The sequence below is a fragment of the Coturnix japonica genome, chromosome Z, assembly GCF_054131305.1.
Source record: "Coturnix japonica strain WE chromosome Z, WE-NBRP24, whole genome shotgun sequence".
Classification (NCBI taxonomy): domain Eukaryota; kingdom Metazoa; phylum Chordata; class Aves; order Galliformes; family Phasianidae; genus Coturnix; species Coturnix japonica.
In genome coordinates, this window is record NC_140702.1 from 18,476,332 (window position 1) to 18,501,903 (window position 25,572).

Sequence of the window (25,572 nt, forward strand, 5' to 3'; positions counted from 1 at the left end):
GCACACACATCTCCGGCCGTCAGCCCGCCCCCAGCCCCCCGCCACCTGCCCACGCCATCGCGGACGTCGCGCACGGCCGCCAGCGGCCCGCCCCGAAAAGGGCAGCGGGGAGCTGTTCTGACGCCCCTCACCTCCTCCCGCCCTCCGTGCAGCTCCGTGTACACGATCTTCCGCCCTCACGCCCTAAAACGCGGCGTTTCCACGCAGATTGCGAGGCGCTGGTCCTCGGGAGGCAGCGGAGGAGCCGGGGGAGCTTTGCCGGCGGGAGGGCACGCAGCGCTGAGCGTGGCAGCATGAGTGGGGAGAGGAGATCTCTGATTTTTTTTTTTTTCCCCCCTTCTTTTTCTCTTTAAACGTTATGATTTATTATTATTATTTCATTTATTTATCCGTTTATTTTTCAATCGTCGACCAGCTGATGGGTTTATTGAAAAGTTACCCAGAATGGCAATGCCGCCCAAGGACAGCACTCGGCAGGAGCCGCTCTTCAGATCATGGCTGAAGGAAGACACCTACAAAAAACTCCACCGTTCGCTGCATTTGTAAGTTTCCAAAGAAATGCACTCAGCTTCCCTTTTTCTCCTGGAAGACGCAAGCCCACGGCCCTTCTGTAGGCATTTCTAATTTGTTCCATCCGTCAAAGCGGCACTAAGAGAGGTTTGGTGCAAATTCATTATCTCTGGCAACGCGCAGCGCAGAGCAGGAACTGAGAAAGACCGTGGCAATGGGTGAACAATGGGGCTTCAGTTCGTCGGCAACAAAAGCTGTGGGGAAACCGGTTGGATTTCAGAGCACGTCCTCCTCAGCAGAGAGGGCTGGACTAGACCTTGGCCAAGCCCCCCAAAAAACTTGAGGAGCATCTCATGCAGGACTTCACTTTTTACTCCGGGGCTTAAGAAGCAATATGAAAAATAATAAGGAGGGAGAGGGGGGGGGAGAAAGGGAGGGTGGCGGCGAGGGGAGATCAGAAAACTTTCTGCGATCACCTTCCATTTTTCTGGATAGAGGATGCCGAGCTGCTTTAAAGCCATTTGGTGTAAGAACCGCACCGTGGAGCTACGCGGAACTTTTAAAGCAGGATGAGGATGGAGGAACGACGTGAATTTGTGGAAATTTGCCTGTGGGAATCTTTGTGTGCGTCTTACCGCCAGGACCGGGGGGGAGACCCCCCCCCACCCTCGGAGCCGCAGCGATGTGAGTACCATGGAGGGGGCCCGAGGCCGGACCTGTTGGTCGCGGGGCGTGGGAACCGCAGAGCTGTGTGAGGTTCTCGGAGCCGTGCGGACACGGGGAGTTTTGATGGCAGGGAGCGAACTCGGCCCGTGGTATCACTCTTTATGTGGAGCCTATCTGCGAGCTATATTTAAATACGTTTAAATATGCACATATGTATATACTCCCGAGACGTCAGGGGTGTGAGGAATTATCCTCCGTAGTCTGTAAATCTGCCTCTGTGTGAAGGAAGCATCCTGCACTGTGCAAAAGGCCACCGGATCAGAGCGTGCATCCCAGGCACGGGGCAGTGCGGAGTTGGATGCTCTGCACAGCCCCGAGCCCGCTGCGTGCGGCCCTACAACAGTAGCATCGCTCTCCCTGACAACCGCTCTGTGCCCATGAAACGAGTGAAATCTCTTCGACATAATATAGGAAAAACAGTCGCTCCATGGGAAATAATGTACTTTAAAAACATATTACTCTTATTATTTTTATTTTGTAACTAAAGCTGATGCAGCTGATATAAGGCGATGAAAGCCTGTGGCTCACTGTATTTATTTACCCTTGCTCCGTTGGCACGCTGTCAGTGCTGACGGCTCCTTCGCCGTGCTCCCGGTCTGAGGGCCCTAAGGAGAGCGGCGTGAGGCTCTGTGCACAGAGCTGGGCTGGAGGCTAGGTGGAGCTCCGTCCTTCATTAAGGAGCCGCAGCATATAGTATGCAAATATCGTGCCCGCCCCTGGAGTTTTGGCCACTTCCATTCAGCGGCCCGAAATATTCTCTATCCATTTTCCTTGAGAGGAGTTAACCACAAGTTGTTATAGTCTTTATATTATCCCTTTTGTTTTATGTAAACACTGATTGCCACATTTAACTCTGCAGATGCTGGAGTGCATCACTCATATCTGTTCTGTGTCATGTTGGATCATTTGCAAGAAATGTGGCTGGCTGCGTCCCGGCTTAACCCAGAGCTGAGCCTGCCCATGGCTAACAACTTTTGGTCTTATTGAACGAACCAGCTCAGATATGAGTGATCTAGATCTGGGCACCTTTACACCCATCTGTTTACATGCACTTAACGAACAAGAACCAAACAGTAAAAATATTTAAATCATGACCCTTCGCTTCTTTTGTGGTTATTTTTCAGATTTAAACAACGCAGACAGAGCACAGGGAATGACTTCCAAGGCACGACACGGTAAAATGTTTTTCCTTATTAAAGCCGGACGGTGCTCTATGTGTTACATACAGATTTTATAAATACGTGGTGCTTAGCAGCGTGCATTGCTTTCGTGTATGATTACTGACCGAGTGCGTGTTTCATTTGTTTTTCCTTGAGATGCTGTATTCTCGATAGTTCGCCTGCTCTTGTTGCACAGTTCGGATTCGCGCTGACATCCCCTTGCATGCCAGCAGCAGGACCGCCGGGGTTGCCGGTGCGGCGGCACCGCGGTCACCAGAGGGACGATAAGGGCAGCTCTATGGGAAGCGGCTCTCCTGGCTGCGGGAGCGGGACGCTGCGGGAGCGCTGCCCGCCGCGAGCTGCTGCGTCGTGGTTCCTCTCCGCGTGAATTCTGCTCGGCCGTAGTGCGGAATGGGGTTTGCGCCGCGCTGCACCTCCTTCCGTGGTTCCTGCGCGGAAGGCGGAGTGCCGGCATGAAGCCCGGCTCTGATTGCGTTAATTGGAGCTCCGTGAGCATTCCTCTCTAAAGGCAAATAGGGACTGTTTATTCTTGAGAAATCCGTGCAGGATGCTTCTTCTTTACGTCACAGCCATCTGGAGACCTATAAAAAGATTAGACAGCAAGCATGGCAATCACGCACTGATCTACAGGCCGTTAGCAGGAGTTCATTAGGGAGGTGGGAGGAAAAAGTAAACGTTTGGGCTCGGTGTGTCACAATACACAGCTCGTCTTCAAAATAAGTAAGCTTTGTACTGTTATCTGGGAATAAAATTGCACGTAGCATTGATGGCGGCTGTTATTTGTGATGGTCGCTCCAGAGCAGCAGGCTGCATGAACTTTTCACAAGCTGGAAAATGCTGCAGCCCTGGATATGTATACTGTCCACTGCAGAATCCATTTCTATGATATTCAGAGCAAGCAAATACTTTGTGCAGACTCACTGCACACGTGTAGATTTCAAAACCCTACCGAGTGCCTGAGAGTTAGAGTTGGTACTGCAGCTAAAGAACAGCTGGTTATGGCCATCACATTGGCTCACTGCTGAAGCTCTCACAGCGGGTGTATTGCATTTACTAATTCAGTCAGTGTGCGAGTAAGCAAGGTGGTGCTGAGGACAGATCTTCAAATTTTAAAGGTACATCTTACACCTCTGAAACGTGCCCTTTTTTTCTAACGCCTTGCATTTAGCTGTAAATCTGGCCATATGGTGACATGTTTTGAATGCACGCATCAATGTGCACTTCTGTGTCTGCACTGATACACATTGCTCACACACATATGTATGTATAAGCATAGACATGTACACACAACAGTACAAGGAGCACCTGAACCATCATGTCTCTCACTGGAAGAATTCACTGCACGAGCTCACAATCCTGTTGTGATATCCGCTTATGTCTGATCACTGATGCTGCTGCCTCTAGATGTTGCCACAAGAAGAAAAGCAACAACAACAAAAAACACATTTCTAACTATCCAGGAAAAAAAATCATTATAATTTTATATAATATCCAAACAAATATATGCTTCCAGATGTCCCACTTGTGCCTGAGCAGCCTGAGAGATAATGAAGAAGCAGAGGAAGTGTAACAGAGTCCAATAGGAACCCAGGCCACTCTGTGCAATCAGCTCCTTGTACCCTCCTACAGCAGTGGTGATTTGCAGTGACACCTATACAGGGACATCTGATGGACATCACAGGAATATGCAAACAAACAAACAAATAAAGCCCAAACTCAGAGGCCAAGAATCTGAAAGCACTGGTGAGAGACATCACCAGTAATGTGAGCCCCGAATTCAGTGTTTGGCACCTTCACAACATGCATCTTTTACTTCTTGGGCCTTGTCTGATAAAGGAGACTGCTCTACCATTTTCGTGGTTTTGTAGTGTTACTTTATGACAGAGAATGGGGAGGCTGGTACTGTGCCATTTTACAGCGCAACCACACAGCCCTGTCTGTGTATTTTAACACAAAATACACACGTGCATTCATGCAGGCAGGCTGACACATGTGCGTGTGGTTCCCCTATACATGCACTAGCACACAGACATTTGTAGGGTAAACAGGCCATGCACTCACTATACAACTACAGTAGCTTAAATTTATCTTCATGCATTGAAGATTTTTGCCTTAAAATCAACAGCATACACAAACATAAGTAGATTTACAAAGTGATTCACAAAAGTGTGAGCTGGTATATTCTCTGTAACTCTAGGGGAAGACAGAGCAGGGCACGCAGAGCTGTGCTGCTCCTCTTAGAGGATTTCAAGCCCTCCTTCCCTAGAAGAGTGGGGCAGTCCATGTTCTGCTTGTGCTGAAATCTCCAATGAACATCCCATCCCCACTGCAGCATGCACGAGCTCCTGAAGTGCACTTATTAATTCCAATAGCAAATAGTGTAGATCTCGGTGAGAAGATTCACTGTACCATGTACACTCGGGAGACCTTCAATGTTTGCACTTAAGACCTAGGAAAATTCTATACGAGTTACAGTGTTAAATAATTCAAATTATAATGTCCTTTTTGGGGTGGGGGAGGGGGAATCGAGAGATTTAGGTCCTAAAGCCGTGGCAGTTGGGAAGGAGGTGCCCCATCGGCCCCACGCGTTATGCAACACGAGTGTCTGCACTTCTCGTACAGGGTTCACAAACACAAGCGATAAATCCGCTTTTTTAACGGAGGCTTTTGCCCGAAGAACGCACGGCTTCGGATGAGCACTGCTGCAGCGTTTACCTGCGCTGCATTCTAAGGCGGACACAGGCAGAGGATGGGAGGAGAGGAGGTACAGATGCATGGAGCCGGGCTCGCAGCCTCCCTCAGAAGAAGCGCTGCAGAGCTGTCCTGGCTCGAGCACCGAGCCCTGTGGGCACGCAGCGCCAGCGGGAAGCCATGGGCGAGCGGCGCCCTGCGGCCGCGGCAGTTGCCGGTGCAGTCACACTCCGTCCCCGCTGCCAGCCCCGCGGGGAGAGGCGGGCGGGGGCGGCCCTGGCCCCAAGAGCGCCTTCCCCTGCCCGCAGGGACAGCTCTCCCGCCCGGTGGAAGGCACGGCTGCGGCGGCGGCGGCTCTGCCCGCGGTTGGGGCGGTGGCGGAGGCTGCGCCGGAGGCCGGGGCTGACGGAGGCCGCGCTCCGCTCGGCGGCCGCCGCGTCTGTCGGCCGCGTGTGCTCGAGGTTTCTCATGACATCATCATTACCTTGCTCTCCCGCGGTCCAGGACCTCTGACCTCGCCGGGCCGGCCCTCGCCGTGGCACCGGGAGCTCTCCAATGATGGCCCTTTTCTCCTTCTTTCAGACCGGGGGCAGCAGCACGCCGGCTGGAACGCGCCTTCTCCTTCCCAGCCCGGGGAAAGCGAGGAGCTCCCCCCCAAAACACACACGCATGTAAGATGTTCGCCACTGAGCTGCCACCATTTGGCCAAAAGCTCTCTGCCGTGCATAAGGGAACGGGAGCCGCGTCCACACGTCACTTTCTATCGAAATGGGATTTTATTTTTTATTTTTATTTTTATTTTTATTTTTTGGCTTCCTTACACAGTGCTGGAAATTGCTGATGGCTTTCCGTCTTCACAGATGCTTAGGAGACTTTTGTGAGAGTGGAGCGACTCACAGTGCACAGAGAGGCCTGCGGTGGGATGGATGCTTCTCGCTCCTAACGCAGTCAACGCACCTTCATCGTTGATGCTGTTTTCTGGGGGGAGCAGATGGACCGTGGGTTGTGCTGTTGGAAATCAGTGGCTGGAAGGAAAAGTTGGGAATAAACTCTAAAGGTGATGGATCTCCTTTGGATGTTGCTGGCTGAGCAGGCAGACAGACAAACAAACCAGGGCACAGCTGCATGAAAGGATGGAATTTTAAAGCAGGACTGGTGCTCCTGGAGGAGACAGCATGGCTGTTTGCCAGGGAGAATCTGGATTCTAGCAAGGAACATTATTGATATTATTAATAATAATAGTAAAGCTTTGAGGGAAGTGAGTTGTTATCTTTGGTTATCTAGCTGTATGAGTGTTTTGGTCTTCATAAAGCTAGATAACCGAAAGTAAAAACTCCTTCAAGATCATCGTACAACGTGTGAAAATGACAGACTGCTGCAAGAGACAGTAAAACCTGAGACAGGTCGGGAACGCTCATTGCACCGAACGCTTTTACAGCTGGAGGTGGGAGCGGAGGGCACTACATGGCGTGCTTATCACTCATGCCAAAATGTGGAGCTGTCAGATGCCACGGGATGGATGGCTGCTGGTGGCAAACAGTGCTTGTGTGACTGCTGCCATTGCACAAATGGATAAACAAGGACCCAGGCCAGCAAATGCTTAATTGAGAAGACATGTGTACACACACACACACACACACACACCTATACAAATATTAGAAAGCTGTTTGGAAATGCTGAACTTAAATTTTCCAGAACGATGCACTGCAGTGAGACAGCCTCAGAAATGTTCCAGCAGCTGGTGGTGATGAAGGCGATGGTGTTGGCGGTGGTACTGTGTGGAAAACAGCCCCAGACCTGTCAGTGTGCACCCAAGACAAAGCAGTGGGGTCTGTTCTGAACAACGCCAAATCAGGCTTTCAGAAAGTTTGTACTGCAGTGTAGGCGAGCTTAATAACTTATATCTAGCAAGAACGCGGTGGAGCTGCACAAAGATGAAAAAAAGCAATGGTCGATTTTTATTCTTCTATTCAAATTTCCAGCTCAGATGCTTCTCTGTTCCGAGAGGGTTTCCTTGAGGAAGCTACTGAAGCAGAAAGACATGATGGAGACGAGATCGCCTCCCCCCTTGTCAAAGTGCTAAAAAATGTTCTGTGTCTTACTCCGCGCCCAGCATTGGAAATGAAAGTGACATTTACTCCCCAACCCACGTGTGCGCCTCCTCTCTTTTTGTTTAAGGATGATCAGATCTATCCGGGAAACAGCTCTGGCATCCCAACCCGAAATAATTAGGACGTATATAGACCTGACAAAACAGACAGGGGGGAGGGGCGGGGTGGGGCGGGGCGGCAGAGGGTCTGTCCTGCCTAATTGATTCCGTTAACCGGAGCGCAGGAGCTGTGAACGGCTGGGCGCTCCCGTTCCCACGCTCGGGGCAAGTGGCAGCGCCGTGCCCTGGCGGCCGCTGACGGACTGCGCTGCGGGCAGGGGGGCGCGGGGGAGCGCGGAACTTCCGCGGGGGGCGCTGAAAGGTGCAGCTGCCGGTGGGAGAATGGCAGAGCAAGAGGGAAGAGTGGGATAATGAGCACGAATTGGGGTGATGTCGGTCCTTGTAATTATCGCAGCAATCGAGCATGAGTAATTTTTGAAGGGTACCGTTTTCCTTTGGACTTGACCTAAATCTCTTCCCTGAGTCCCCGGGGCTGATTGATCAGGGAGATGAGAGCGCGGTTCGAAGGGCTGCACCAGCTTAAGGGCCACCGCGCACGAGGAGCAGTCACATATATCAGTATTGTATTCGGAGGGGAAGGCAGCGGAGGGCCCGGAGGCGGGTTTAGAGCTGCGGATAGAACTTTCCTCACCCTGCCCTTAGCTCCCAGGCCGCTACGCGGTTTTTCCGCCCCCAGGGAGGGGTCTCCTTGGCGCAGACCCCGCGCCGCGCGTGCCGGGGCCGTACCGCAGCGCAGAGCGGACCCCGTTCATTGACATCGCCCGGCCCGCACGCCTCCCATTCACCCCGTGTCCAGGGGAGCTATTTACCTAGGGCCATTGTTTACTACCATTAACATTTACATTACAAAGTACGAAGGCTTTCTTTCTCAATGAGCTTCAATTAAGGCAATACGCTGTTTTCCTGGGGAAGCCCACTGTTTGCTTAGCCATTTGGCAGAGACAGTTGACGCAGTCTTTCCTTGGCGTCCCGATCTCCGGTGTAAATTTAGTGAGGAAAGCAGCAGAGAAAAGTATCAACATTGCACTCGTATGCTGGCCACTGTCATACTAACTTGTTTCGTACACTCATCCTGTTACGTGACTATCGCTCAGTAAAAAGCAGTTGGTTATTATCACTATTATTATGGTTAGTCCTTCGCTGCTTTAGAAGCAAAATGCCCCGTTTGTGCTCCCCTTTTGTCCTTCGCATCTAACTTCTGACGTGGGAAAAAGAGAGCATGTGGAAACGTGGTGGAATGATTTAATAGGCTCATGCAGCAAATAATGTTTTATAGGATTATCTATCTGTAAGGTGCTGTTTCCTGAAAACTGGGAGGTGAAAAGAAATGGAACGATATACAGCTTCACATTCAAGGGAAAAAAGAAGGGGGAAAAAAAAAAAGAAAAAGAAAAAGGTATAAGTATCAGTCCAGCAGTCCTTTGAAGGCTAGTTTTAGCACCGGGAGAGACCAGATCAAGTTTATTTAGCATACCAGCGCATTGTAAAACAGTTGGAGTGAAGTTGCAGGTTGCGTGAGTATGCATGTTAACTAGCAGGGACCCGGGCTTATTCTTTGTGAAAAGGGAGCAGCAGATTGCTGTGCAAGGCCAATGTTAAAAAGGCAGCTGAATTTAACACCATCTGGAAGAAAAGATCCCTTCACGACTTTCTCACACCGTCAGACAAAACTAGCGTCTCTTGTTCCGAGCCCTTGTCTATGCAACCACACAATACTGGGTCATTATACTTTTGCTGAGAGAAAATTTGAGAACACAAAATGGGTAACCAGTGAATGACCAAGTTTCATTGTGCCCGCTTAAGTCGATTGAAATCTACGTCTAGAGCCATGAATGGCAGCATTGTTTTCCTCACTGGGGCTGTACTAAATGTCATCACAGTGTAAAGAAAAACGTGAAGTCTGCAAATAACTTACCAGATCTCAATTATAATATTTTCCCACACTAGAACTAATATCATTGCTACGACTCACAATGCACAAAATACAAAAAGAAGCGAGGAAAAATAATGAGTTCATCTACCAGTTATTTTAGCCAGATAAACACTTTAATTTTCTTTCGAGGAAACTTGAGTGCAGCGTGTGGAGCTGACTAATTGCTTCCTGAAAAGTTCAAGTGACAAAACTGCTTCTTGTATAATTAAGAAAACAAACTGTGTAAACAAGCTTGTCTTCTGCAACTAGTGCAGCCTGCCAGCCTGGGACTGACAAAATGGTAATTAGTGCACTCCATATTACACGGGTCGCTTCTCCTGAGTTGGGCGCAGGGAAAGATCTCCTCTTGAATATTTGGAAGAAATAAGGCTGACATTCACAAAGTGTTGGGCACTGTGTATCTCCAGGTGTCAGAGGAATCTGTCAGTGCCTCTCAGCGTGGACCAAGGCACCGAAGAAATGCTTCCAGTTCCCTGTTTTCACTGCATGCCCCTCACCTTGGTGATGGTTTCTATAACAAGTGCCTAGCACTTTGCTAGGGATTCACACCGCTGTCAGAGCACACTGTGCAAAAAAGACTTAGGCATGGCTGATTAGAGGGGCTGTGTCTTAAACCTGATTGCCTGCATGACAGCAAAGCCTGAGGAGCAGGGAGTGCAAACAGGCCATCTGAGTGGTGCTGTGTGGACAGACAGACGGACACCAGACTCCAGCACAGCTCCATGCAGTGGCCTGGCTGACAGCTGTGGTGCTGGGCCTTGCTGCCAGCTCCAACAGGGCAGAGTTGCTCTCCTGTCCCCAGTGTCTCTAGAAAACAGCACACCCACAACAAGTGTGTTTCGGTGCTGAAAATGAGCACTGTAGCTGTGGGTTGTGCACTGTGAGGTGCGCGGGTTGATCACCCCTTAGCTACCCCATTACTTTAACATAGGGAAACAACAACAACACATCAGACTTGGGGAATTCATTTTCCTGAGTGACTAACGTCACACTCACACATGCACACACGGCGTTGGCACTGCAAAGCCCACAGCTACACACAGGCGTCGTCGCCGGGCACTGAGAAACACCCGACATCCCCACCCCCACGCCCGCTCCCCAGCCAAGATGGCGGCCGCGGTGCCCGCCGGGAGAGGCGGCGGCCATTTTCCACGCCCCCTTCCCTCGCTCTCTCTGGTTGGTGTTTCCTGGGAGACCGCCGGGCGGGTGTGGGGATGGCGGCGGATGGCGGGCGGGAGAGGGGAGGAGCGGTGTGAGGAGCAGCCAAGAGGCGGCTAATGGCATCATGTACGGACGTTTAAACTTGTTGTAAATCCCAAACAGGGATTAAGGCAGACTCCTGCTGAGCGCAGCTAATGACACAGGGCACCTCTAACCTCTTTCACCTTTGGCTTCTTTTATTTTATTTATTTATTTATTTATTTATTCCACCTGGACTACACTGAGGAGAGGTATTTCTGAAAGGTTTTACTTTTGAATGGCAGATAGTCACAGAGTGCTGTGAGTTGAGGGCTCAAAGGATGGTGTTCCTCCAGGTGCAGGTGCTTTGTTGCCGGTGTGTTCAGTTCCTGCAGCAGTTAGTAAAAGCTGATGGTTATCATGTGCTGGTGAGCTGCCATTCTGCCCTCCCAAACGGCAATAATTTATATAGCAAGGCTAAAGTGCAGTGCAGTAAGAGCCCTGTCCCTGAGTGTGCAGTGAGCAGCATCACCAGAGCTGTGTGATGCAGAACTGAAGGAGAATAAGGCAAAGTTTAGTGAGGAGCTGCCTTCAGACTGGCCTTCTGACCTTCAGTCTACACATCCAAGCGGAGAAAGTAGAAGCTAGGTCAGAACAAACTTCATAAGTAAGTGACTGTCGGAGACAGTCAGTGATTTGTCTTCTTTAGTGTTTGAAGAAGAGTTTGTTGGGAAAAAAAATGAATGTCCAGAGCTTTGGGTAAAAGCTTGGTCAGACTGTCTTTGTACTCACGTGAGATCAGCATTTTGTCCTTTGTAAAGCTCTGCTGTGTTCTATGCAGTACTGTTTTAATTAAAAAATAAATTCTGTATACACATATACATGAAAACTCTATACATCTATATATATTAATTCAGGTTTTGTTTGTTTGCTTGTTTGTTTGTTTTTAAGAGATTCCTTTCCAAGTACATTACATTTGTTCTGTTAGTAATATGAGTTCTCTGTAAGGGACACAAAGTAAGAAATGTTCCACATTCTTTGCCGTTTGGAATGTTATCTTTAGGGAAGAAGATCTGGGATTGCTATAAAGTAGTATGATCCTGAGAATGACAGTAAAAGGTTAATGTTACTAGAATCTAACAGAGTAACCTTGTATGAAGCAGGTGAAGTCAGTAGTGGAAAGCCTGCACATCAAAGCTAGGAAGCACAAGTGTAGTTCTGTCTTACTTGTCTGGCTCAGCAACAGTTATGTTATATCAGAAAAAGTAGAATTTGCACTCTTACATAAACCATGAATTACTGTTTCTAGCACTTTTCTGTCTCAAGAAATAATTGCGCATTATGGCATCTCACAGTTCTTTGTAGATAAATAGAAAAGCGCAACCTCATGATAAGCTAATTCTTTGCTGCCTTTTCTACATTTCTTCCTTATAAACACCAGTAAAACCTCCTTCTCTATGTTTATAGTTGGCTGCTATTGGCTGTATTATATAGGCCCAGCTGAGTACTGCTCTGTCGAGTAGTGAGGGTTTCCTGAGGTACCAATATTTACAAGTATGTGTAAGTATAGTGCTGGGAAATACATGAAAATTAGTTTTATGTTTCCCTCTAAGTGCCCATAATTCTCAAGTAAATTAGTCTGCTATGACAGCAGAGTAGATCCTCGTGTTGCTTCAGCAGAATTTGCATGGCCACAATTGGCACAGTCAAACTTGTGTTTACATGTCGGTGAGTATGCATTTAAATCTTGACCACCTGTGGTCTGCAACTGCGTGTGCATTGCCATCAGGTGAGCTCACTGCACCCTATAGAAGCTGTGTGCTTTGCCCCATTTGCCTGAGAGGGGCTTCTTGGAAGATGTGTGGTGTGGCTATTAACTGTCATGAGTTACTCTGCCACCAGTCCATCTGCACTGCAAAACAGAAAACTTGTGTTTCTTCCCTGTGCTATTCTTCAACACTGGTGGCCAGTGGGACAGCTCACAGTAACTGTAAGGAATCAAATAACCATATGATGGCATTGTACTAATATGTTTAATATTCCCTGTGATAGTTGACAAAGAAAGACTTCAGGAGATGATTATAATTTATGTTTAAATTCACTCCCACTCTTTTAGGAATCATATTTTATTTCATATAGAGTATTCTACTTCCTATTCTGTGTGTAAAAGTTGCCTTTTCATAAAATAAGGCTAAAAAGAGAAACACTGTTTGTATAATCATCCTTTAAAAGTGATTCTTCAAATATAGCTATGCTAGCTATCTAGCATATCGCTACGTTGTTAAGTTAATCTAATGCCCATAGTCATTAGGCACATTCCTGGGTGTCTTTCTGATATCTCTCTGGTCCACTGGATTTTAAAGTGTGATTATGCAAATTTTTCACTAATAAAAAAATTACTATAATTGTAGTTGAAATACCACTCAAATTCTTAAGACTATTGCATCTAAATAATATATTATGCATTAATTATTTATCAAGACTAATTCAAAATAACTGTAGGGCAAATATGCATTTATTTTTAAATAGTCCTTTTTTTTTGCACCAGGTACAAAAATGTCCAGATGTCAGAAAGAAAGAGAGAGAACAAAGTTTCCTTCATTAGATGTGACATTTCTGTTCAGATTAATAATGCAACTGTGTTGCTATTCTTATTGTGATCAATTGCCATTAATTTGAATATACACTGATCAATATGTATAATTTAATTTCATTGGGACATCAAAAAGGGTATGGTTAATGTGGGTGGAAGGTGAGTTTGTGCAGTAGTAGGAAGAAAATAGCATCTTTGGCTTACACTGAGAAATAGTGAGGAGCTGGCAAGGTTTTGGTGGCTTTACACTTATAAGTGACTTTTAAAAGGTAGATCAAGCACTGCAAAATTAAGATACATGAGCAAATTATTTTAAGCCTGACATTCAGAGCTTGATTTGAAAAGTCTCAATGAACTGCCTAGTGGTTATTAGCAGCACTCAGCTGCTTTCAGCGAGGCCACTTAAGTGCATGTGTCAAGGAACTTTATTTTCCTTCATGTGCAAATTCTAATTCTAGATTGGGTTCTAATCATTGCATAGGCATCATCATCAGTGTTGGAAGTTCCCAGCCTTTACACAGTAGCTCTTCCCTTTTCAGTGCAGACCTTTATTTAGCCGCTAATGAAATACAGGAGATTGATTGCAGAAAACCTGCAAGGGCATATTTGCTGTGCCATGTATAGTAAGCCCCATTTGGTGCATTAGCACTTAGCCATTTTATGCAAATTTGGTGAGAAAATGACTCGTGTGTATGATTTAATATGCATCAACGATGTAACATCCTTATGAGAAGAAAGAAATTAAAAATTCATTAGAAAACTTGACTAGTGTCTCTACATGGCTAGGACATTATTAAAGCCTATTTCAGTGTTTTGCTTACACCAGTGTTCTCATCATGGTGCCACCATTTCACAACAAAGAGCGTAGAGGAGAAAACATTCAACTTAAAATGTCTGCTGGCACACATCGCTGGATTTGTATGTCACTAAACAATGGACGAGCATAGTCTTGAATACCAACTATTTAATTAGCACTTTTGCCAGCCATGCATAGAAAACAGCTCATTTACATGCGTCATGCTTAGTGATTATTCTCATATAAGCTTACCAATTTTTAGTTTAATGTATGTTGCATTCTAGCGTGCCATCATAAGGGAATAAAAACATACGTTTTTATTTTAAACACCTTGAAATGCAGAAATTTAATTAAGTCATGTAAAGTCTTTGCATTTCTCTCGGAGGTATATTTTAATTATTTAATTTAACCCTAAGTGCGCCATTAAAGGCTGGATACAACTAATAATTAAGAACATCAAAGGGCAACAGAATCACTCTACCAGTCCCCAGGTTAATTAAAGGCTGTTATTACAAACCTCCTGAACATACAGTTACATTTAATGACAAGTGGCGACTGGTAAATGCTGCATTCGAAAGATGCCACTCCTATTGTAAATGCTGTTGATAGATGATGCTGAAAGATGTACATTCTCCCAGTGAAATATCCCTTCTTGAACATAAATGGAATATATTCATGAAATTAAATATTTCTGTCACTTTGGAACTATGCTATTTTGAAGTATTTTGCCTAGAAATATTCATTAGATTTGTTCCTGTCTTTCAGCATCTGCAAAACAAATATCACTGAGGAAGAGAAAGATATGCCAGTTATTGTGAATGAGAATCAGCCATCTGAGCACATTTCACTAATAACATACAGTACGCAGGCACGTTCACATGCACATGATATACATGATATGCTGTATTTAACAGGTATGTTTAATTTCTTAGATTGGATTAAAAGCATTGTGTTTTCAAAATAATATATCCTCAAGAGTTTGTAGGAATGTAGGCCATGACACCATCCCAAACAAAAGCCACTGTACGAACTATTAGGTCATATATCAAGCTCCATTGTGCGAGTTCCCAGTTGTTCAGATGGCTCTTAATCACCTATCAGTTCTCCTATATGAGTCAACTCCTATACATACAAACTACCAAAATAAACAGACTGGGCCTATCATAGGGAAGATTAGAACTGCTCATTAATGCTTAACATTTTGTATGTTTTGAATTTTATACATGATTCTGACCTGTTCAAAACCCTATGGTTTTGCTGTCCCAAGTGTTTTAACTAGCTTTAGTTACAAAAAAAAAGTTTTAAAGATCAAAGAAATGTGAAACCTCGAGTATCATGTGATGCATGCACCTGAAAATGAACAAAACAATAAGCATTTTAATGCTCTAATAAATTCACAAATTAACATTTGTTCCCCAAAAACGCATATTTAATTACACACATTTGTGATTTTAAGGAAGTTTATTTAGTTCTATGAATGCAAAGTTAATAGTCTGGAAGTACTTATTTTCTAATAATTTGGAGACAGCAAATGGAAAAAAATGATTCAAGTTACTGAATTTGGAAAGACTTCACATACTTGTGAGAAAAGGGAAAGAATAGGATTAAACAAGATCTACTAGCAATATAGACTGGTACTCAAAACATGAGATTTAACAAAAAAAGAAAACAAAGTTTGTACCTGTGAGAAAAAAAGTCTCAAAGACAAATAATATTCTGTGGAAATAGGTACTAAGTGATAGGAAGAGATCTAAGAGGGAAAGTGAACAAAAAGTGAGTTACGAGGTTAAAATATGATTAAAAAATAGTAGCATCACCACTGCCTTTTGTGCTCTATATTTAAAGGCATCATAATTATGAACCCACAATTGCCAGATGACAATATAAGACTATGTAGAATACAGCATGAAGTCAAAACAAACAAACAATAAAGCAAACAACAACAAAAACCAAAAACTTGTAATGAGAAAAGTAAGGAGATTAAATTAAACCAGGAAAACGGTTTTAAGTCACAGAAAAGAATTTTAAGTCAGTGACTCCAGAGGAAGAAAGCTGAAGAGAACTAGCTGAGTTAACTGATAATCCAAAGCAAATGTGCATTTGAGTCAGGTAGAAGTAACCTGAGCTCCCAAAGACACACACGCATCAGCTGGTCACACTTTGCATGCACCCGCATCTTTCTGTAACATGGACCAAAACCTGTCCAGTCTAACTGGAAATGAAACACGGTGCCAGAGTAGCACTGACATGACGGACAGTGTAGCTAGGAGAAATAACTGAGAAGAAACTGAGCATGGAAGCTGGTCGTTTGAATATCTGCAAACATTTCTGGAGAGGAGGTAAACCTTGGAATCACTTCAGAGGAAATAATGGTGATGCTGTTGTTGAGCCACTTAAGGCTGGAGTGGAAATTAAGTTCAGAGAGAACCCAATCCAGGTTGTGGTCTGTAAGCAAAGGAGAGCTGACCAGATTAGCTCTTATATCTTTGTTCATCTCCAAAATTTTGCTATTGTTTTGTCACTTGATTCTGAGTGGCTCTTTTGCCTAAAGTTAAATCTTTGAATAAAATGTTTCATGAAAACAATTCTGGACAGTTCATTTCCACATTGGTTTCAGGAAACAAGACAGAAATACATCTCCTGAATTTGCTTCCCAGCTTTAGCATTTGCTGTCCAGCTGCTGTCCCAGGAGTCACAGGAATACAAGCATTGGCTTGAAGTACACATTTGAAAATCAGAAACATAAATCTTAATAAGCATAGCCATATGCTAAAGATCTCAAAGATGTAATTGCATTAGACAGAGGCACATTCCTTCAGTTTATTTAACATGGACAGAAATATGCTGCCTTTGTCTTTTCTCACACTTTCTGTAGGATGATATCCAAATTACTTTTTTTCTATTAACAAGTGAAGTAGAAATATATCATATTACACAGCTGTATTTACAGAGGGATTAATATTATATACTATTTATATTATACTTTGGAAAAATATTCTTCATTTAATTGGAGACTATTAAGAGAATTTATTAAAAGCTTAATTTTCTAGCTGATGTCAAAATGAGGCTCAAAAGTGTGTTCAATCTGTTGGACACCACAGTCCTAAGCCTTTGGCTGTCTGGTTTTTGTACTGAGATCATGGTGCCCATGTCGAGGTCACACAAGGTGTGTGGGAACAAGAACGTTGCAGACTCCTTTTCTCCTTATTTCTAATAAGAGAGGTCATCAGTAACAGAATTCAGGCTTTGCAGACTGGGCCACATTCTGATTTACTAACTTTGCTTCTCACCAGTAATGTTAACTGAATTAGTTCAGATTGGGTATAGCTTGAAATGAAATCCTTGTTAAGTACTATTTTTTTTCTGAAGTCTTGCTACCATTTAATTTCCATTCTAAAAAGGACAGGTTTTCTTCTGCCCATGGTTTAAAAATTATAAACTCTTCAGCCAGTGAAAATAGAAAAGCCTTGTAGAGCTAAGACAAAACCTTTACGGTAATTGAGCATATCTGAACTGTAATTGAAAACGAAAAATCAATTTTATTATAATTTTATTATGAAAACATACTCTGCTATGTGTTTATGAGATTTGTTTTTCACAGATGTATTTTACAAGTCCAGATGAAATTGGTTAAATTGTTTAATTTATTGTGAATGTGAATAGAAATGGGTTATTACTGCAAAGCTTGTGCAGTTCTGAAACTCTCTACTGCCAAACTCTGAAAATTAGTAAGTGAAGAGGTATTTTTCCCTTTTCTTGAATAAACTTAACAAAATAACATGATCTGTGGTTTTACTGCTTTGCTACTTTGTCTTCTTTTAAATCTGGTGGAACATATGTGTATAAATTAATGATGAGCCATTTGCAGTGCTCCCCGGAGGCATTCAAGCCTGGGTTGGTTGGGGCTCAGTGCAGCCTGATCTGGTAGGTGGGACTTTAAGGCAGGTGGGTTGGAACTAGGTGGACCTTAAGGTCCCTTCTGTGGTTGTATGAAATAACGTAACATCCTAGCATGTACATTACATATGTGTGCATCTGTCCGTCTATGCATAGCTGTGTATATATGTAGAGGGAGGGCACTTCACATATAACTCTCTTCATAAATGCTTGTTAGTTGATTTTAAAATAAGGTACACTTGATTTTGAGGCTGACAGGGAACTGTTCACTCTATAAATGTTATTTTCTTGCAAGAACTTGAGAGGACCTTAATTGACCAGAATTATATTAAAAATAAAATAAAATTAAATAAAAAATTCTACTCCTACTTGCTGAGAAGGATTAAAATGCTTATGTTTTTCCTGGGAAATTCATTTTTTGCTCTCACCTTTAGTCAATAACTGGTGCATCTGATTTGATACTGTCGATGTCTGACTTCATTTACGTCAGCATACTTAAGGAAAGAGCTAAGATTCAGTACTACTTATGAGTAAAGGTACACCATCTGCATTAACTACTGAATATCTGGTATGATTATTTTATTATAATCACAGAGTCACAGAGGTTGGGAGGGTTCTCAAGAGATCACTGAGTCCAACTCCCCTGCTTAAGCAGGTTCCCTACAATAGATCACACTCCAGTCTGTCCATGTCTTGTTGAATGGTAACCTTCTAGTGTGTCGGCCACTCCTCCCAGCTTTGTATCAGCAAACTTACTGTGGACTCTCATTCTTAATCCACCTCTCTGTCCTCCCATCCATCCCACACTTTTAAAGTTTCATAACAAGAATACTGAGGAAGACAGTGTCCTATCCCTTGCTAAAGTCAAGGTACACAGCACCCACTTCTCTTCCCCTATCTAGACAGCCAGTAATGACATCATAAAAGGCTATCAGGTTGGTCAAGCATGCTTTCCCCTTGTTGAATCCATTTGATTCCTGATAACCTTTTCTTTCAATTGCTTGGAGAGGATATCTGGACCATCCTTTCCAGGGATGGACGTGAAGCTGACTGGCCTGAAATAATGAGTCTCCTGTTTAGGCATGCCCTCAAAATGTAGCCAGGCCAAAATTGTTCTTCACTATTTAGGAGACAGTTTGGACCTTGCTCTAAAGTGAGTTACTTTAGACTTGTGGCTACTGAGTAGCAACTGAATTCTTTTTTTTTTTTTTTTTTTTCTCTTTCTTGACTGCACATTTTGGTGACATCTCTCAGATGATAGCCTTTCTTCAGTGAAAAAAATCTTGCAGCAACTAAATGGCTAGGAGAATGATTGCATCAGAGAAGTGAAGATGTTGAGAGAAGAACAATGGGGAAAGGAAAATAAATTCTAATCAGTTCAACATTTATTTATTTATTTATTTATTAGAAATCAGCCAGTTCCAATAACTCAAGGCATGTTCTGAATAAATGTAACAAACTGAAGTGGATAGTCATCCCTGTTCTGGCCTTCTGGCATAGGACAGACAGCTGTCCAGCTTCACATAAAATTATGAAGTTGCATGTTCAGTGTTCTTCAGTACAAGGACTGCTTGCTAGACACACACTCATGATAAGCAAAACTTCTTTTGGTTCTTTGGTCACTGATTCAATTAAATAGACTGACATTCATAAGTTTTAGATAAACTAAAGCTATCAGAACAAACTTCCATTTAAGTGGATCATTTGATACAAACAGTTTATTGATTTTTTGGCTTTGTTTGTGTGTGTGTGTGTGTTTTAATTCTTCAAAGCATCTTGTCTTGAAATTCATTTCAGAGTAGCAAGCCTTAAGACTGGAGATCTACTAAATAACATCAGAAGCATTATATGAATGTTGACTTAGATGGCAGTGTACAATTCTGTCTGTTTACCCAAACCATACATTGATTTAGTTTGAGATAAATTTTAATTTAAATATTTATCCACAAGAACTTGGACAAGCCACCGACTCTTAGCGAGCTCTGCTATCACTTATTTTAGTGAAGTGTGATAGATACAAAACAAATCTACAGAGGATATATATGTGTATGAGGTGTTCAGAAAGTTTACTTAGTTCAGACACAGAATGCTGGTTTTCAGGAACATAAGCTTGTGTGATCACCATGTCAGTACATCTTGCAACTGAAACTAGACTTCAGGATAAGTTTTGCAGCTTATTAGAGTGTTGAATATCGAAGCAAGTGCCAGAATCTCCCTGTCACTGGGGTCTGCAGAAATTCTTACCAAGCCTGAGTAGAAATAACTCTTATGACAAGTTTATCCAGGAGATTCATCTTCAAAAAACAAGAATCAGGGATGAACTTGTCTTAAATAAAGCATTTTGGTGAATGAGACTTACAAGCTTGACAGTTTAATTCCTGTCCAGTTTTGACATGTTATAGTTTAATCTCATTGGACCCAGTTGAGGATTTTACATCTTCATGAACCGATTCCTAAATTGGATAGGAATGAACTCTTTACACATATTTACAAGGGTTCCGTCACTTATTTATCTGTTTACTTATTTATTTATTTAATTCAGCAACAAAGGAAAAGATCCCAGCCACCATCCTGTACCTAACCTATCAGGTTAAGTAGATACTGAAGTTCTCGAAACTTTCCTGCTTTGAACAGGTGGATCTTGTTTCCCACAGGAGTTTGCAAATATACAACTCCACAAAAAGCTAAGTGCCTTCTGTGACACTATCATTTTAATTTGAATGGAAGTTGAGATTGTTTAGCACCTTGTAGTAGTCACTCAGCAGCTCCAAAACTTCAGTTCCCTCCTCAAATGCAGGGAAAAGAACAATAAAATAATTTCAAGACTCTGTGTGCCCCTATGGAAATAAATCTAGCAATCAGTGAAATACCTTATATTTGTGATTACTGAGTTGAGTAGAGCTCAGAGCTGCACCTGTGAGAGCTGCTCAGCCTCCTCTGCTCTGGGCTGAGCAAACACGGAGGCCTAACCCACTCTTTGCATATTTTGTCCTCCAGACCCTTCACCCTCTCTGTAGCCCTCCTCTGGATGTTCTCTAATAGTTTGATGGGTTTCCAACACTGTGGCACCCAACCTGCACTCAGTGCTGGAAGTGATGCTGCACATCACAGAGCAGAGGGGACAACTCTCTCTCCACCCACCAAGTGGCAGTTTCAGGCCTGCTAAGCCCCAGGGTACACTTCATATCTGATTTGCTTCTTGCTGGTGCTGTTTGTTGATGGCTTATGAGTGAGCAATGGAGGAGCTTTTCTTTCTCCTGAGATTCAAATACACTGCGTAGATATCTAAAACCTTGCAATAATGACCATGAAACAACCAAAAAACAGAACCAGAAATTTGACCTGCAGGCTGTCAGTACAGATATATTTCGCATTTGCTGTGTGTGGCTTTAGCCTGCTTATTTCTGAGAGACTGAGGCCATGTCTGACATCTTTTACAATTGCACTAAGAGATAAACATGGCAAAGAAAGTATCTAGGAAAAAAAGATAGGAAGAAAGATAAAACTGAACATTTGCTAAAATGTTTTAATTTTCTTTTGGGGAAAAAAATGGATTATTCATTTCTGTCTGCGTTCTGATTGACTGTCATTGTGCTCTCTGTATCTGTTGTATTCTCTATGGAGACAAATAGAAGACACTAGTTTTGGAAAAATCTAGGTCATAATATCTGATGTCGCAATTAAATTTTGAAGTGTAAGAGTAATAAATAATGGGAAACTGAATTTCTATATGTTTTTTCTTTTTTCTTTTTTTTTTTTCTAATTCACATAGATTAGTTTACAATTGCATTGTATTATAGAGAACAAAAGCTATTGTTTTTTAAAGACAAGAAGATGGGGTGGCTTTAAAAGGAATAAAAATCAACAGGTGTTTAAATTAGGAAAAAAAAAAAAGATAATTGATTTTTCTAGTTTGAATAGCAAGTTTAACCTAAATTGTAATATCATAGCCACTAAAGACAAGAAAGCATTATCTTCACCCAGATAAAGTCTGTGAAGCGTGACTTCAGTCTTAATTTATTTGTGCAGATCTATTCTTGCTTTGGTTAAGCAAAAAAGGTAAAAAATATTTTTCTGGTATTTTTTTATTTTCCCAAATTGTATACACATTTCAAACATCCCTTTAATTAGTTTAGGCAATAGAAATAAAATCCAGATCAGTGGCTGTAGATAAAAAGTGTCAGTAATAAAGGGCAAATTTTTCTTCTACTATGTCAATGAGTAATTTAAGCAATCATATTGATTGCTCTTAAAAAAAAAGAAATCGTCAGATTCTCAACCTAGACAAATGACAAAAAAAGATCTGTAGTGATTTTAGTCACAATAATCACCATCCATTTTAACAATAATTTTTGTTAGTGTATATAAGCAGAACTTGGACTCAAGCCTGTGCACACTTCCATATGAATAAACTTGTGCAAAGCTCAATTTTTGAACTAATTTTATGTAAGTTGGTGGATCATCTGGTTTATCCTGCTTGCATATTGACACAAAAAGCAGAGTCCTTAAACTTTGTAAATGCAAGCCTGTAATTGCTGTGGCTACTAGAAGTGACCATTTTTACTCATTAATTAGATTCTTCTGCATCTAAATTACAAAAAATAAAGTAAAATCTTACATATTTAATTACTCAGCATATTAAAGTGAAAAATGTCAGACTAAAATGTAGCAGTCTAAATTAAGGGTGGATTTAAAAAAATTTTTAAAAAAAAAATTTAAAAATTTTTTTCCAATTGGACTGTACAGTCTTTGTGAGGTAAACTTGAGTTATCAGGCAAAGAGATAATTTGATATTACAGATGTTCCAATTTAAAAGTTGAAGATATATTTGCAAAATGTTTCAGTTTTGGTGCATTTTATGTGAAAGCTGATTTTCCAGATTCATCCTTTAAAGCAGTGGTTTGGGTTATCTAATTGCACTTGCATTTTATTTGATAATATGGAGAATAAGAAAGGTTCACAGTTACACCACTGTGAGTTTTTTAACTTTTGCAAATAACAAACGGTTGTTAAAATTTAGAAACTAATCCCAAAAATGAAGCTGTAATTTTATTTGTTTGTTTATAAATTTTGCTGACTGCAAATATTTGTTTATAATTTTTAAACCACACTCTAAATGCTATTTTAAAATAGGCAGTATTTTATAATTGTTAATGGAAACATACTGTTGAAAGCACTACAAACATAAATGTCAGTAAATGTGAAGTCACCATGCTCCAGGGGTATAAAGTTTTTGAAATGAAGAACATGTTTTATGAACATTTGAATTTGTAAATGATACTTCTTAAATATAAATAACTTTTTAAATAATTACATCCTTTTTCTTTTCCCCCCTCCCCACCCACTAAGCCAAAAAATTATGGAATATGGTAAAATCTCATAACAGATAATTGTCATGAGTTGATTTTTTCAGCCTATTTCTCTGTTCACTTCAGGTATGATACTCCCTCTTCTCCATCCTCCAATATCTAAGTGAGAAGCATTAAAACCCCTGAAGTCTATGGATGTCCTGTAATGCTTAACTTTTAGGAGCTCACGCAAAACATCTAATTTCACATTAAGCTACCATTCACTTCATGCCTTTTTCCAAGACTTACTCACTAATTTTGGGCCATATTGTGCCACTCATTTATAACAAGAATTCCCCACTGACATCAATAGGAGGGTGTGCTAAAAAATCAATGGCCTGTTCTGGATCACCATGAGATTCCTTGCAAGTGCTTGGTGCCTCATAAGAAGAGGATAAGTGGAAGTACTGATAGCGTGGCAGCAGTATGAGAGCTGGGAAATTAAAGGAGGGCTGATAGCAAATGGTGCTCAAAAATAGAAACAGAGCTGAAGGTGATGCTTTGGCTCTTGGGTCTTCTTCAGCCTGTGTGCTAACAACCAGCATTTTTCTGTCTTCCTCAGCTGGAAAGAGGCCTCACAGACAGAATATTGCCTTCACTCTGGTCTACATCCCTGCGTTAGATATGGGAAGGGTATTGTTGGGGCAAAAGCACTGGGAAGTAGGGAGTTCAGAAGAAAACTAAGAGTGTTTGTCCAAAATAACAGGCTATGAGGAGCATGTCCCCAGAGTTACTCTGACTTCAGAATTCTGTCCAGTAACAGCACCGGTAAATAATTATTTACAAATGATGTGCTACTAACTCAACAAAGCCTAGTTACAGTCACAAATGTTACTCTACAATCTAGAAATCACTATCTACACATTGCACTAGTGGTGACATCTTGCAGCAGGGCCCGTCCCCAGCCTCTGCTTGCACCAGGAGTTTCATGGAGGTGAAGCATTCAACTCCAGGTCTCAACTGCAAATGGAGGACCCACTTCAGGTTTGCAGCCATGGAAGTGACAGCTTATAGAGCATATTCACAAAAGATTGATTTATGCTTAGTTAGGAGTTTGGGCATCCAGGTTCTTTTAAAGATATGCGTCTCTACAGTTGTGTCATGATTTGTATGCCTACCTTATTTACATACCTTCTTTAAACTGCTGGTTTAGAATGCATATGCAAATGTAAACTTTTTAAAATAATGCCCTTAAATTTGAGGAGATAATGCTAGAAAAAGATCAAAGCGTTAACTATTCATTCAGTTGAGTAACTGCTGTTCATTGCCTCTCACAGAGATCTCTTATAGATGCATTCCAGTAGCACACATACAAAATTACTCTGCTAAAGAAAGGTTTGCCTTTGACAGATGTGGCCTTAGGCATGCAGAGGCTGTGACATTCATGGGCATAAAATATGAAAGCCTAAAACACAGTGGATGCAGCCTTCTGATTTTTTCAAAATAAAGAGATGCAGTTTAATGTAGGGAGGAGTACATGCATCCTCCGTAAGAAACCTAAATATTGTTGTTTAGAATTACAGGAATTGTCAAAAACAGTATTTCACACTTTTACAGTGCTCTCTATTCAAAACATTGCACAAGCCGTAAGAAATGAACCAGTAAGATAGCGGAGTTGACATGATGTCTTCTTTGCTTAAGATAGTCATGGCTTTGGGTAAAAATGTACACAGCAGTGAACAAAATTGTGCCAGAGAGCAAAACACAGCAAAGGCTGTACAGCCATGAGTGTTTCTGGAACCAAAGGAAATGAAGTAAAATTCCCATTTTGTGTCTTGCTCCTAACACATTTCAGCTGCACTAACTGGTACTATTCATTTATTTAGTTAGTTTGTTATCAAAGTGATTTTCTATCTAGGAATGTAATTATAATGAAATACTTCTTCAGCTGTTATTATACCTTGATGCTCTAGAAATGACAGCTTTGTAAAGAGAATTCACTAGCTGCATCCTGTTCCTCTTATCCACTTCCAGTCTCTTCTGAGCTCCTGAGAAGTTGAATGAATTTTGTAGTATGGAGCTTCTCATCTGCACATAATTTGTCCTGGATGTAGAAATATTTGTTATCTGTTCTGTAATAAATTATTATCATACTGGCTAAGTGTTTTCTCTTGAAAAACTACTAATTAACTTAAAGGGTGTTTGTGTTCATGGCTGTCTGAAATTAACTTCCAAGTATGCCAGATATTGTGGACTAGCAGTTGAAGCATGAAGGGAACCTTGAAGATGGTGGCTGAGCATCACACAGTGCTTTTCTTGCTCCCTCCTTGACCACAGGGACCAGAGAATAGGAAAAAAAAGGAAAACATCTAAGTAGAACTTATGGGTTGAGATAAAACTATTCACTAAGAAAAGGAAAATAATTGTGACAAATATATATATGTACATACATAAATGTCTATAACAGGTGATGTATATGTAATTGCCCACCACCTCCTGATAGATGCACAGCTAGGACCTCCAAGCTGCTGAAGAGGGTGAGACGAGCTCCCGCTCCCTTCAAATTGTCTTCTGCATGATAGCATATTGTATGGAATATCCCTTTGGC

General features: G+C 42.3%; 1 long non-coding RNA gene across 6 annotated transcripts in view; it reads left to right on the forward strand.

Moving 5' to 3' along the window:
* Positions 1 to 212: 212 nt before the first annotated feature.
* LOC107306499 (uncharacterized) overlaps positions 213 to 25,572 on the forward strand; it is an 88,113-nt gene continuing 62,753 nt past the window's right edge. For 2 of the 6 annotated variants that reach the window (XR_014939882.1, XR_014939881.1), the window contains exons 1-3: positions 213 to 542; positions 1,006 to 1,194; positions 2,361 to 2,411. This is a non-coding gene — a long non-coding RNA (uncharacterized LOC107306499). Of the gene's footprint in view, positions 543 to 788; positions 1,195 to 2,360; positions 2,412 to 3,930; positions 4,269 to 25,572 lie in introns of those variants that run through there. The other 4 variants (XR_001552161.3, XR_001552160.3, XR_014939883.1 and 1 more) reach the window with 3 other exon arrangements.